This window comes from Phyllostomus discolor, chromosome 2, assembly GCF_004126475.2.
Source record: "Phyllostomus discolor isolate MPI-MPIP mPhyDis1 chromosome 2, mPhyDis1.pri.v3, whole genome shotgun sequence".
Classification (NCBI taxonomy): domain Eukaryota; kingdom Metazoa; phylum Chordata; class Mammalia; order Chiroptera; family Phyllostomidae; genus Phyllostomus; species Phyllostomus discolor.
Window position 1 is genome coordinate 38,696,728 of NC_040904.2, and position 11,895 is coordinate 38,708,622.

Sequence of the window (11,895 nt, forward strand, 5' to 3'; positions counted from 1 at the left end):
TAGACTGAGCACACAGGCTAAGATCAAGAACCAGAGTAAAAGTCTGCCAAGACTGGCATTATTAGTATCAGGTAAAGGCCAGGGATCTAATTAGGGGAGGAAAAAGGACAAGGGAAATAAATCAGAAAGAGCACACGAGTATCAGGAACATGTGGATAAGTCCATGCAACAATCCAATTCAGATTTAACCAAGCCTTGGAGTATATTCATTGTCTGTCCCTGCAGATACCAAAAGCTGTAGAGCAGGATGCTAGGTTATCAAGCAGGCCCTCACAATTACAGTATGGACACAGGGAGTCCAAGGGTCCATGAATTTGTGAAAATGAATGAACCCCTTTTCTATTTTGTGTATTTGCATCATCCTTCATGTTTTAAAGAACAGTATAGAATATTTGTACTATATATTGAAGCCAAGTAGCATTTCCTGAAAACTTACTTTAGTATTTACACATATACACATCCTGTGTTATGTCACATACATTTCTTAGCGAGAAGTCAAGTCAGTTTGCATAGTGTGTAACATGCCTATCTGAAATGACTGATCTGTCCACACACAGTATCCAGTGAGAACCAGAGCAGTGTATGCCCTCCTTGAGACTGAAGAAAGGTCTAGATTCCATTCCAGAAAGCAACGAGACTATTTTTCAAGGTAACAACCTTTTTTTTTAAATATCACATCAAGATGTGACCAAATTCAACCCTGGCTGGTGTGGCTCAGTGGACTGAGTGCTGGCCTGCCAACTGAAAGGTCACTGGTTCAATTCCCAGTTAGGCACATGCCTGGGTTGCAGGCAGGTCCCCACTGGGAGAGGCAACCAATAGATGTATCTCTCGCACATCGATATTTCTCTCCTTCGCCTTCCCTTCTCCTCTCTATAGATAAATAAAATTTTTTTAAAAGGCGACCAAATTCAATATAAACATTACTATAAAACAATGTGTACATTAGAGACATAACAAAGCTTCTCAGTACACACTGTCATTTTACAGTGAATGACAGAAGCTCAGTCACGAAATGTATTACTCTGAGCCCTCTAACTTGGGAATTCTAACCATTCTGTTCTCTGCAGTTGCCACAGGAAGTCATGACAGGTTTACAGGAGGGGTGTCACTTTTCTGCCTGTCTCTACAGCTGTTCCCCTGCAGCTAACAAAGGCACCAAATAGTAGCGAACATTTATGTAGTGCCGTATTTTTTGGATTATACGACGCACCTCCCCCAAATTTGGGAGGAATAATGGTTGTTAATGTTGCTGTTCTGTTTACATTTACATTGGTGAAGTATTATGTTACTTATGTTATTAAATATTTTACCACAGTTTTTGCTTCAAAACTTTTCTTCCTATTTCCTCCACTGAAACTTAGGTGCGTCTAGTACCTAGTACTTCCTTCATGCCAGAACCTGTAATAATTGCTTTACATGCATTCACATTTCAATCCCTACAAATGCTCTATGAAGAAAATTATTCATTATCCTTTATTCCCATTTTTCAGAGTGGAAACCCAATGGAAATAGTTCTACAACTTCTCAAAGCCACATAACTAATCGGTCAGGGTGACAGGCTTCAGAGGTGAGCACTTCACCACATTAACACTGTGCAGTCAGGAGTTACTGCCAAAGAGCAGACACAGACCCTACCTACTCCTCTTATCACTAAAGAGAGGCACTGCTCTCAGGAAAGACTAGTGTCATGTCACAGCAGCAGAATGAAATGCACAAAAACAGGTGCTCCCTTTCTCTGAGGTTGTTCCAGCTTAAGTGAAAACTGATAAGCACAACTAGAAGATAAGATTCTTTGGGTAAACTGAACAGCCAATGTACCATTACAAATGACACCAAATGCACCCAAAAACAGAATCAGAGTCTAATGTATCTATCTGTCCTTGGAATCAATAATACATATATCTAAATTAACAAGTCATGTTAGGATCCATGAAATATAAGAATATATATCAATAGTTCCACAAATCCCATTTTATCAAAGATTACCATGATTATTAAAATCAACTGCTAAACTATGAGAGCTCCAATTTTCACCTGATTTCCAAATCCTTGGCAAAACAACACAACCAAAATCTCTTAAAGTCTACATTGAATTAATTTCTAATTATCAACCTTAAATAGAACTAAAAAATCACCAGTTCATTATCACTATATTTCCACTGGTTTGATGACATAATCATGATATAGAACCAACTTTTTTTATTCTTTTTTTTCATATTTTTTATTGTCATTCAAGTACCGCTGTCTCCATTTTCCTCCTCACCACTCATCCCTGCCCCACCCATCCCCACCTCCCCCGTCAATCCTAACCTCCTTTGGCTTTGTCCATGTGCCCTTTACATATGGTTCCTTGATGACCATTTGTAATCGTACTCAGTAGCTCTAATTCTGCCAACAAACCTGAGAATTAAGACTAAGTGCACACAGAAATATAGTTTCAGCTCTTTAAGAACGGACTGAAAAGCACAGGAGAATCAGCAGTTTTCTTGTTTTTTGACTGTCTACATCAAAATGAGTAGAAAAGATTAAGAATACTTAACTGGAAGCCTTGATTTTTCACAAGCATTCCCCCCCCCTTTTTTTTTAGGAATGGTTAAAACTAACACAAGATTCAAACCGTTCAAAAGGTTATGCACAAAAATAAGTTTCTCCTACATCTGAACTCATGATCTCCCCATTCCACCCCTGCCCCCAAAACCACCGTTACTAGAATTGTGGATCTTTCTGGAGTTATTTTAAACAAGCAAAACAAGCAAAACGCGCGCGCACACACCACACACACACACACACACTCAAGGTGTTTGTGTCCTTTCCAACTCCTCTTCCCCTTTCTGAGTTAAAATGGCAGCAGACTATACAAGACCTTTGCCTCCTTGTTTTTTCATTTAAATGTATCTTTAAAAACACCCTATAAATACTAACAAGAGTCATAAACATCAAATCTAAACACATCTGTAAAAGACCCATTCAATTCACACAAAACATCTCTCACCAGGTGTTAAAACTGGTGACCTCTGCTGGCAGGACACAAGGAAATCCAAGGTCAAAAAATAATTCTGGGGAGGGCCTGTTAGTTTTAGTTTTTGCACTATAGGAAAACTATTTCCCTGATATAATAGCAGACTGCATCCCTAACCTGTCCATGATCTCACAAATGTACAAGACTTACTAAGAAAAAAAGAAAGGTGACTTAGATAAAACCTGTCACTTTAGTGGAGGAAAATTATTGTAAGTACATATTACATTTTTATGTAATAAAAGGTGCCAAAGAACCTTGCCACAGCTACAAACAGCATCTAAAAATTCACACACCTATTATGAACTCTGTCCCACAAAAGGATAATTATATAGAAAAAGAAAAAAAAACAAATTGTTAAGGGGAAATTCATTTATTATTCCTACTACCTTATTTCAAAAACCCAAGTAGATGACCCAATTGCCTTATACTGTAAGTTAATGACATATAACAGCAAAATTTTGAGATGGAACAAAATTAGTATACACTCTACACGTTTACCTTGTTCAAATTAAGGGGAAAGCATAAAACACCTCTCCCTAACCCATAATCTGTTTTTTATTAGCAGTTAAAGGTAACCACCAAAATAGGCTGTAACTTCTCTAGCAAGGGGTTTGCTTATGCTAATGTCAAGTACTTTCTGACTACTCAGAAAATACTATGACAGAATGTGAGAATTTTAATACAAGAATTGACCCGTAAGTATTGGTTGAATGAATGGGCAAATTTTAGGTACTGTTTCACATGATCCCCTTATAGTACACATTTCTGTAAGCTAAAGCATTTACCCACATAACTTTGGCTTTACAAAAACTGATAAAAATTAATTTGCTGAATAATGACCTATGTTAAAATTTGAAATGCTATACCCACCATTCAGGTAGATTAGCAGGAAGAACAAAAACAGTCACTGATTACTTCATTATAATGTCCTATCATTCAGTGTTGAAAAGGACACAATGCAAGAAAAAGTTGAAAGAAAAGCTCAGATCCACCTTTGTTCTCAGACAAAATACAGAAGATAACAAGGAGATTGGAAATCTAGTTCATACAAAGTAAAACTTCTCCACTGTTCTAATGTAATTTAAAATTTTTAACATCTTTATTTAAAAAAAAAAAGGGTTGAAAGCAGTAAAAGGGGAATAATACCATTTCACATGAAGAATTATTCTATTAAGATACTGGAATGACCATCTCTGCCGTACTCCTCATGTTCTGCTTTTTGAATTCTAGCTCCTAAAAGAAACTTTCACAGCTACAGAAGGAAAAAAGTGGCAAACTCCAGTTTAAACATTCAATATCGATTCTTCCCTCATTCCTCAAACATTCATTACACACAAATCTTTTCCATAATCTGAATACATCCATGTTTACTACAATTTAATTGTTGAACTTTCAGCATGACCCTTACAGTTTGGTTCTATTATTCTGAGCTAAGAATTTAAGCCCTCAGAAGCAAGGTAAAATAGCATCCATTTTGAGACAAATAAAAATCATGCTAAAAATTGTACTTTAAAACTCTAAATATTAAAATTTCAGAAGATATAACCAAATTTGTTACATTAGAATAAATTACCCAGGTTGTTTGTAAATAATACAGCACAGCCTTACCATAAAAACCTAGTGAAATGAGATGGTCACAAAATTCTTCTGGTAGATAAACCCACTTACATGGTATAACAGAATACACCTCATACTGAACGTTTAATACATTCCATGGTGAATGGCTCAAAATGGGACTCCAGTATCGTCAGACTGCTGTTACACATACTGAGAGCTAAAACAAAATCTTATTTAGGCACACCACCGAGAAAATGATGAGCGAAACAGCCTAGAAGTTAAACATAAATAAAGTCCAAAATCTGAAGTATAATTGACACAAAGATAATCAGATAAAGCCAACTTAGTGTGACATGATTCCCAACTAGAGTAGGTTTTCACCAATACTGGGGGCTCCCACTCCTGAATTAAGACGACAAAATTAAATTTTCATTTCACTCTAAGTTTCAACTAGGTTAAAAAAAAACAACAGTTAAATGTGACTATAGTACACCTAAACCTTGAAGGCCTAATTCAAAAAGAAGCTTCCACCACTTTAATGTGACTGTCACTGTCATTTTGGCATTGGCCCTTTACACATGATGATGTTATAGAAGTCAAGAATTCTGCTAAATACTATTTTTTTATAAAAAGGGTCCAAGAAATATGACATGTAGTTGGGGTGATGTGACACCCCACGTATATAAACAATGAATAATTATGGGGTCTGTGATATTCCTAAATCAGTGGAATCTCAGAGAAGAAACATCCTGAGTCAGGATGGCCAGAAAAGCTTCCTGGAAGAAGTGGGACTGAAATCAGACCATAAAAAGGACAAAGGGAAGGAACACATGAGCAAAAGCAATGGAATAATGAGTATGGAAAACTGCAGTGTTTGATAGGCAGGCAAGAATCCCAGTTGGAAAAGAATGGGAAATTAAGCTGAATAGGTAGAATGCAGACTTAAAAGCTAGACTGAAGCATATGAACTCAGTCCAGTTGGCAAAGGGAAGCCATAATGGGTTCTCCAGCAAGGAAACTGATGTGATGAAATCAGTATTTTAAATAAATACACTGTCAGTAGTTACAGGAGATAGGTGGAGAAGAAAGGCTGCTCTGCTCAGGGCAACCTACCAGAAAATTAATGCAAAAACCCAGACCAAAAGCCATTCATCCATTCTTTTCATTCATTCCTTCATTCACTGAGAAGACAGTAGACTGGCTAAAAGACAGACATGCCCCTTACTACCTGAGCCTTGGTTTCCCCATGGTTGAAATCAGGGTATCATCCACAAGATTGTCCCAATACCTGTCAAAGCATCTGTGCAGTCCTGACACACAGAACTCTAACAGTAGTTGTTAACATTATTGCTGAATTAAGAATGGTAAAAATTGGGAAGTAACAAGGCTCACAGATATTTTAGAGGAACAGAACTTCCAAGTAGAACAGTCTTGACAGCAGCTGAAATATGGAGCAAGAACACAAATGAAAGGTCAAGGCTGGAGAAACAGTAACACATTGAAGGAATCACTCCAATCTAAAAAGCAGATCCTAGGTACTGCCAAACCTGGCCTTGGAAAAACAAAAACAAAAAATTTTAAAGTTAAAAAATATTTCAAATGGTGCAAGTGGATTTAAAAAGTCCAAGCCCAAGTGACAGAACAGCATCAAAGACGCACCACTGTACCTACATCAACCATGTAACTTGATATTATTAAAGCCCAATTTAATTCATCAAGGTAAGACTTAAACCACAACTTTAAGAGTAAACAAGTTAAGCCCAGTTTATTTTAAACACTTTGACAAGGAATTCAGGAAATAAAGCTGCCAAATGCTTTCTATGACAGTATGCCCCCACTTAAAATAAGTAACAAGCAAATAAAATGTAATATAAAGAAGCAAACTTCAAGTCCAAACCTATCATAATCATCATCCTAACACCTTACATTTGCATGATGCTTGCTGTATATCAAGTACTGCTCTCAGCACTCACACACACACACTTCTCTCAATACTCTCAACTCTACAGTCTACTGTCCCTATGACACAGCGGAGAAACCTGAGACACAGCCAGAGTTACTCCCCCAAGGTCACATACAGTAAGGGATGGTACCTGATTTTGAACCCAGGCAGCTGGCCTCAAGGATCTCTGATGGAATCAACTATACTACAACCAAACACATTATGTTTCTTATTCAAGGAGTATGTACTGTGAGAAAAGTTGGGCATGGTCTAATTTGCTTTTCCTTCTTACGTGAAGGCATGGAACCACATTTTCTTATTTCTGCAGGCAGTACACTTGAAGGGGCCACTGTCAATCTTAAGGTAGAAAACATAGCAATTGACAAGATTGCATCTTATCAAGCAGTTCTAGAAATGTAGCACAATGACGTTTGAATCCCATGAATTTCATTTATCCATACAATCATCTGACCCAGTTGGTAGATGAAGACAAATACAGATTTATAGCTTGATTAGAAACACTAGTTTTTGCAAACACATCTACAGAGAAGACTGACTAAACAGCTGGAAAACTGGCACAGCTACAACCATCTAGAAAGCACATGGATAGGGCTCAGACAGACCCAGGTTTGGATTCTAGTGCATCGTTTGACCATGTTCTGGCTTTGGACAAGTGAATTAACTTCTGTGTACCTCTGTTTCATCATCTATACAAAAGACAACCCAATACTATCCACCCATCTCACAGGATAGCCTGAGGTATGAACAGCACAGAAAGCAATTCTCACCTTTCCTACAGTATATATAGCCCAGCACAGTCCCTTTCCTATGGCTCTTTCAACAGGGCAATTCGCTGTCCTCTGGCGGAGTCCAATACCAGAGGTGGTGAACAGCAAAGTTCTCCACACAGCTTTCTTTTCACCCCCCCAAAAAAAAAAAAAAAAAATTAGAAGTTTCTGCTGGTGATAGAGCAGGAGATACCACCATGTGGTCTCCAAACTGGACACACTCGTACTAATTCTTTATACAGACCTAGGAGCCAGGCACACTTCTGTTTTATGGAATGCATAAATGTCTCAATGTTAACCCGCTTTCCTTTTTTGCATTTCAGTGACCTACTAAAGTGTTACTTGTGAAATGAGCCAAATTCACTTGTACTAGAAAATACAAAGTCTCGGACAGTGACAATATTTTCTGCCATCTCTCTCCCAACTTACACCACCATTCACATTCCTCTCATTCCTTTATATATTAGCAAATACAGAAACTGAAGGAAACCAACAAATTTTTCTACAACACTTCATCAAAATGTGTCAATGTTGGAAATTCTTCATAGTAATGATGCTGTAGTAAATTGTAGGACGATTCCTTTGTCGGTTTCTCATTTGACAAGACTGCACATTATATCATTGCAATATGCAAACAGACCTATTTATTCAAACAGGTTGTTGTTCAAAATGTCCATTAGTCACATCTCTTTTCATCAGGTAATCCCTACGTTTACATTAAGTTTCTACCCTTTCCTGCATATTAGCTTGAAAGGCTCCCAGTTACACAAGAAGCAGTTACTTCTTGTCTTCTTGGTAGGCAAGCATCATGGTAATCATAAAATTTAATTAGATGTTGAGAATGCAAGTAACAAAAAGATTCCTATACACACGTAAAAACTTATTTAAATGTTGAACACATCTTGAGGCAACCAATGCAAAAATACAGCCTCCACAAGGAGCCACTTCATCTACAATGTGTCTCCACACAAGAATAACCAAACGCCACTTGCCGTTAACTGAAGGTGAGCTGTAACCATTTTTTATGACATTTAATTAAGTTCTTTAATAGTAAGAAAAACTTTTCTATGTAAACATTGTTTTTTCACCCTGATACAGTTTTAGTATTTTTCTCTATAGGTTGATTCCAACTACTCAAATGGCAAAAACAGTACTTATTTATGGGTTTAATGGCTGTGATTACACATTCACCAGACAGTGAGTGCATGATAAAAGAACTGGAAAAAATATATTCAAAACAAGCAGGAAAACCTCAATTTAACAGCAAAAAGTATAAACAACGGATCACATGCCTAACCACTCTCAGGCATATTTTCTATCTACCGCCGCCCCTCCTCCACAGGTAAATGCTAACTATTTCTGGAACTCTCAATGATAATTTCCGAAGCTTGCTTGCCATGATCTCCATGATACAACCCAACAACATACACACCATTTCATGGAGACAAAGCTGCTCTATTTCCCTAGACTATAAAACTTATTAAAATGGTGAGAACATACAGTCCACAGGAATTCAGAATTACTGAAATACACCAATGCAGCGTTGAGTCTGATTTAACAAAAATGAAAATGAACCGTTCTGGGGATAGCCAAAAAGTCACTCACTGAATCTTCAATGTGTAACCACGATATTTATTACAATTTGTTTTAGATAAGCAATACAAAACACCACGAGGGCCTTGTATTTTCCAACCTGATACAGGAGTCTTTAGGAAAAACGGGGAGGAAGATAATTACTTAATTACATGAGGTGGGGGGGGAACCATTTAGACTAAAAATAACCCACCAACTCACTCACCATATTTTATTAACAAGCTTGTTTTCATCAACATAAGGTTCTGGTTTGTAAAACAAGAAAGCCAATAGTAAACTTTCCTAAGTCAATTGTAAATTACATAGGTACTAAAACTACTCACCTTGGTGCCTGCACCGTCCAAGGTTTTAAGTAAACTCCAGACCCTGAGAAAGTCTAGTTTTTAACTAGGTACCCAACTCTTGTCATTTACAATCATCAAAATATTTTAGAAAATGTTACTAGATAACCGAATAGGATCAATTTTAAAGAGCCATTACAACCCAAATTTTACATGAAACACACCATTTTCACAACCTAAATTTAATCTCGGTTGCCACTGCAAAGTGATGCCTGTTTCAGCACATTAGGAACTTCCCAAAATACTGACCATGTTAGCACATGCATTGCTTCCCTCGAGCTGCCATTTAAGATTAATATTTCACTTAAAGAAAAGTCTGTTGCTGTTCAAAAAATGACATCGATTGCAAAGAGGAAGTTACCAAGAAACCACCCTCACAACGTGGCCTTTGCACAGTCAAAAAATAATGTGACTATGTGCCACCCCAAACTTACCAGGAAACTGGCAATAACTTTGCCAATTCTACACTTCTGAACTCAACTTCAAAGAGACTCAAAATACCTTCTCAGGATGATAAAAAACACCAAGTTACAAGTAAACACGTCCAGAAGTGCAGCCCCGCGGCCGCGCGCCCCTCCCCCGCCGGCGCCCCCGCCCGGGACCCGCGGCCCCAACAGCCGCCGGCAACCCCCTGCAAACCGGACGGGGTCGTGGACGCGCCCAAGGAGGGAAGCAGATTTCCATTGCGGACTGAGGTTTAACTAAATAACGTGCAGCGAAAAGATCCCTCTCCTCGGCTAAAAATAGGCTATAAAGGAGTCGGCCTCATGATGGCTCCTTGATTCAATTTGCTGCAGATTCTTCCCTGAAAGCCTACCCCCAAAGACACACATAAAAAGGGGGTGTAAATGCACGAAGGGTGGAAGAGGGGGAGAAGGCCAAGGTGCACATTTTCGGGGACAACATAAGGGTAAGGATCCCCCGAGAGCAGGAAAGCGTAGGGATTGGGCAGGCACGTGAGCATTTCAAAGAAGCCTCAGAGAGGAAAAAGGGGGGATGGGACACCCTAAATGCCTTACCCTCCTGCCCCTCCCCCACCCATACCCCGACTCCCCAAAGGGCCAAGTTGAAGAAATGCTTGTTCCAGTTGCGCCCATTTCCCTGCGGCCCGGCGCCCCCAGGCCTCCTGCGCCCGCGCCCCCCACCCCGGCCCGCGGTCGCCCCCACCCGGGGGTCCGACCCCCAGCGCTTACCTGGAAACGGTGGCCTCGGACGCGGCTCCCCCCTCCCGGGAAAGGAGGCACAAGGAAATTCCCCTCCTCGCCGCCGCCGCCGCCGCCTCCAACCACCCCCAAAATAACCCCTCCGGGGGGTGAGAAGCAATTATACCCCGGCGAGCGGAGGGCGCGGGGGATGGGCGCCGGGCGGGCGGGGGCGGGGAGCGCGGCGCGGGTCCCCAGGTGGCTAGCGATGTGCTCCCGCCGCGGGGGGAGGGGCGGGGGCGCACGCGGGGCCGCCGGCAGGGGGAGCGGCGCGCGGGGGAAGGGCGCGAGCTGGGAGAGGAATTGAGGCAGAAGGTAAAAGCTGTTACTAAGGGAAAGAGCCAAACGGTTCGGAGCCGCCAACGGCTCAGACACTCAACACTGGGGAGAGAGGAATGGGGACCAGCCAGGCACAAATGAGCTCGCGAGGCCCGCGGCGGCGGCGGCCGCGCAGCAAAACAAACCCGAGCGGCCTGCGCCGGGCAGGCGCGCGGGGGAGGGGCCGGCGGGGGAGGGGCGCCGCGGACGCGAGGAGGAGGAGGCGGTGGCGGTGGCGGCGGCGAGGCGGGGGAGGGGGGAGGGGTGCGCCTCTGCCGGTCTTGTTCCTCTCGCTCCCTCCCGCCCGCCGCCGCGGCGATGGGGGCTGGGCTCGTGCGGCGCAGTCTTATAAATAAAGACCCGCTGGCGCTCTGAGGCGCCTCTAGGGCACTGGCCGCCCCGCCCCCATCGCAGTGCTGCCCGACGCAAAAACCGCTTGGGTGGTGTGGGCCCGGCGGCCCGAGGCCCAGTAGAGGAGGGGAGGCTCGCGCCGCAGCCTGTGTGGCAGCGCGGGTCAACTTGGCCGAGGGGGGCGGCCGGTCCCTTCCAGGACCGGGGGCGCGTGTGAGCGCACACACGCGGTGGGCATGTGCAGGGGAGCGCGGCTCAGGCATCATATGGACTTCTGTGTGTGAAAAGATGTGCACACACCTTTGTGTACATAAATACATATGTTTCTCCGAAGCGTACCTGGAAATGTGCTTTATCTGTAATAAGCAATCTTTAAAATGTAATCCAGAGCACGGGATTTGTAAAGAAAACACACGCACACAAGGAAAGGTTTTTTGATACTAAACACAAAGCTGTAATTGAAGTGTTTATGCCCAAATGTACTGTGAATCAAACATATGGTGGTATTTATCGTCTGGTGGGTCTGTTTGAAAGGTTTGGTCCATCAGTTCTCGTTTCACAAAAATAAAATAATGTAATTAGGTGATTACTAAATACAGGGGTGGACAAATGTAGGTTTCCAGTTGCACTGTGACATTCTTTTGAGTTAAAGCTATGGTAGTAATCGTAACCATTCGCACAACTGTAAAGCTAGTTTTGCCCACCCTTGTATATGCTTCTAGGCCAGCATCCACAAAAGTTTACCCACTTCAGGTACTTTTTGCGTGTGTGCAGCACATCA

The 11,895-nt window shown here is 41.6% G+C and overlaps 1 protein-coding gene across 3 annotated transcripts in view; it reads right to left on the reverse strand.

The window, feature by feature from the left end:
* TBL1XR1 (TBL1X receptor 1) overlaps positions 1-10,879 on the reverse strand; it is a 150,935-nt gene extending 140,056 nt beyond the window's left edge. For 2 of the 3 annotated variants that reach the window (XM_036017712.1, XM_028504905.2), the window contains exon 1: positions 10,437-10,879. The gene's annotated coding sequence lies outside the window, so the exon portion shown is untranslated. The remainder of the gene's footprint in view (positions 1-10,436) is intronic. The other variant, XM_036017713.1, reaches the window with a different exon arrangement.
* Positions 10,880-11,895: the final 1,016 nt, after the last annotated feature.